The 3,444-nt window shown below is 46.8% G+C and overlaps 1 pseudogene; it reads right to left on the bottom strand.

Annotated features, from left to right (window-relative positions):
• Positions 1-296: 296 nt before the first annotated feature.
• LOC124607671 lies at positions 297-414 on the bottom strand (annotated as a pseudogene).
• Between the last annotated feature and the right edge of the window lie 3,030 nt (positions 415-3,444).

Below are 3,444 nucleotides of genomic sequence, written 5' to 3'. Positions count from 1 at the left end.
CAAGAAAAAAAAGTTACCCCAGTTTCTACGAAACCCAACGATACAGTCGGCGAGGCTAGACGTAAAAAGACACCAGCTTGCAGTTTAGCTACGCCCGAACAGACCACGGAGGCCCAACGGTACCGACCGGCTGACATGTCATTCTTACCTTACGGGTGTCACAGGATGCGGATTTGGAAGGGCATGTGGTCAGCACACCACTCTCCCGCCCGTATGTCAGTTTACGAGACCGGACCTAATACTTCTCAATCAGGTAACTCCTCAGTTTGTCTCACAAGGGCTGAGTGCACCCCGCTTGCCAACAGCGCTCAGAAGTTCGGATGGCCACCCATCCGAATGCCAGCCCAGCCCGAGAGTGCTTAACTTTGGTGATCGGACGGGAACCGGTGTTACCACTGTGGCAAGACCGTTGGCGCAGCTTGCAGTACATGATCGAAATATTCCTCTCTATGTCCATGCTAAACACATTAAAATGAACATAAACAGTCTCGACCGCAAGAACCCTTTATTTTTATGGTTATCTCTTTCGCTCAGTTAATGACCATCTTCAGACCTCATACCATGATTGTAGGCAGTGACAGAGAACAGAGCAGTTGAAGTTTCGTGGAGTTCGTAACGACTACACCGTTCTCTGCTACCGCCTACCACCATGAGGTCTGAAGATCGACAGTAACTGACCGAAACCGGCAACCACAAAAATTAAGGTTTCTTGCGATTGAGGCTGTTTATAGACTTTATAATTAAATATTCCTTCAGGTTCATTTTAATGTACTAAGAAAAATCGCTGTTCTCCATGAGAAATGCTCTCAATAATTAATGAACACATTAATTTTTCTGGCGGGCCTCGCAATAAGTTTCCTCATCCAACATGTCAGAAACCAGTATTGCCAGCACAACACCACAGAACCACACGTTCCAAAACGCCAAGTCTGTATTGCGACCTACAGAACACGGGGCTGCTTCCACTGCTAATGCACTTTGCGACCCCAGTCCTCTGTCAACAACACTCTGCACGGCTCAAAGCGCCCTCGAGATATCGCCGTTTACGCCAGAGGGAGCAAACACCTATTGTGCCCCGCGACCCTGCGCCGCAGAGTGGTGCCGACCTTTTTATGTAAACAAAATCGTGCCACTCTTGGCAGACATCTTAACTATACTACTGGCCATTAAAATTGCTACACCAAGAAGAAATGCGGATGATAAACGGGTATTCATTGGACAAATATATTATACTAGAACTGACATGTGATTACATTTCACGCAATTTGGGTGCACAGATCTTGAGAAATTAGTACCCGAACAACCACCCCTGGCCGTAATAACGGCCTTGATACGCCTAGGCATTGAGTCAAACAGAGCTTGGATGACGTGTACAGGTACAGCTGCCCATGCAGCTTCAACACGATAGTGACTGGCGTATTGTGACGAGCCAGTTGCTCGGCCACCATTTACCAGACGTTTTCAGTTGGTGAGAGATCTGGAGAATGTGCTGGCCAGGGCAACAATCGAACATTTTCTGTATCCAGAAAGGCCCGTACAAGACCTGCAACATGCGGTCGTGCATTTTCCTGCTGCAATGTAGGGTTTCGCAGGGATCGAATGAAGGGAAGAGCCATGGGTCGTAACACATCTGAAATGTAACGTTCACTGTTCAAAGTGCCGTCAATGCGAACAAAAGGTGACCGAGACGTGTAACCAATGGCACCCCATACCACCACACCGGGTGATACGCCAGTGTGGCGATGACGAACACACGCTTCCAATGTACAGTCACCGCGATGTCGCCAAACACGGATGCGACCATCATGATGCTGTAAACAGAACCCGGATTCTCCCGAAAAAATGACGTTCTGCCATTCACGCAGCCAGGTTCGTCGTTGAGTACACCATCGCAGGTGCTCCTGTCTGTGATGCAGCGTCAAGGGTATCCGCAGCTATGGTCTCCGAGCTAATAGTCCATGCTGCTGCAAACGTCGTCGAATTGTTTGTGCAGATGGTTGTTGTCTTGGAAACATCCCCCATCTGTTGACTCAGGGATCGAGACGTGGCTGCACGATCCATTACAGCCATGCGGATAAGATGCCTGTCATCTCGACTGCTAGTGATACGAGGCCGTTGGGATCCAGCACGGCGTTCCGTATTACCCTCCTGAACCCATCGATTCCATATTCTGCTAACAGTCATTGGATCTCGACCAACGCGAGCAGTAATGTCGCGATACGATATATTGCAATCGCGATAGGCTACAATCCGACCTTCATCAAAGTCGGATACGTGATGGTACGCATTTCTCCTCCTTACACGAGGCATCACAACAACGTTTCACCAGGCAACGGCGGTGACCTGCTGTTTGTGTATAAGAAATCGGTTGGAACCGTTCCTCATGTCAGCACGTTGTAGGTGTCGCCACCGGCGCCAACCTTGTGTGAATGCTCTGAACAGCTGATCATTTGCATATCACAGCATCTTCTTCCTGTCGGTCAAGCTTCGCGTCTGTAGCACGTCATCTTCGTGGTGTAGCAATTTTAATGGCCAGTAGTGTACCTTAACAATCCCGCAATTTTTTCAAAGAAACTATGCAGTGTATGTTTAATTCTTTGTTCACACACGTAAGTAATTTGTCAGAGAAGCTTGAGAAGCTATAGAACTGTGGTCATCAAACTGCGGCTCGTCAGCCGCATGCGGCCTAAGTATTCGTTCGGCCTTTGGTTCTCAGCCATACTTTACAATAGTCATATGCATCTAGGAACTAATAGCCGAATCCAAAAACCTGAACTAACGTTAAGAGCTTGTTAAGAGTGCAGCTTTCCCGCTCAGTAACAAATAAAAATTATTGCAAAGAAGTAATATTTGAAGATGTGCTTAATTGACATTGGTTATTTCGGCCCTGAGCTATACTCATTAAAATATTACTGATGTATGTCTGTACTTGTACTACCGCTACTGAAACGCAGTGGGTCTGTATTAATAGTACTTGAAACAAAAACTTTCTTATTGGCACTTGGAACCTGTTAGTTTCTTGTTATGGCGCTTACAGCGTTCTTAATAAATTATTTAGTTTCAAATTAGTCTCATTATTTTTTGCAGTGGTGAGTTGTACACCATAATTCTGTGGTATCACTATTCCTTCTCATTTTTGAGTACAAATAAGCTATGTATGAACAGAGAAGCATTACTTTTTTCATTCTCCTGAAAAATGTAAGTGTTGCCGCTTAGGATGTTTGCTGCTTCAGATCTTCAATTAATTGAGGAACGCTTCACAGACATGAGGGTATTTCTGTAGCGCTCATGGCAGCTGATCCCAAGCCCATTGAGTAGATATGGGGGAAGGCGGTTGATCCGGTAACGCCGGCCGATGTGGCCATGCGGTTAAAGGCGCTGCAGTCTGGAACCGCTAGACCGCTACGGTCGCAGGTTCGAATCCTGCCTCGGGCATGGATGTTT

This window comes from Schistocerca americana, chromosome 3 (assembly GCF_021461395.2).
Source record: "Schistocerca americana isolate TAMUIC-IGC-003095 chromosome 3, iqSchAmer2.1, whole genome shotgun sequence".
NCBI classification, from domain to species: domain Eukaryota; kingdom Metazoa; phylum Arthropoda; class Insecta; order Orthoptera; family Acrididae; genus Schistocerca; species Schistocerca americana.
The sequence above is the reverse complement of the archived record's forward strand: the minus strand, read 5'-3'. Positions and strand labels throughout refer to the sequence as shown.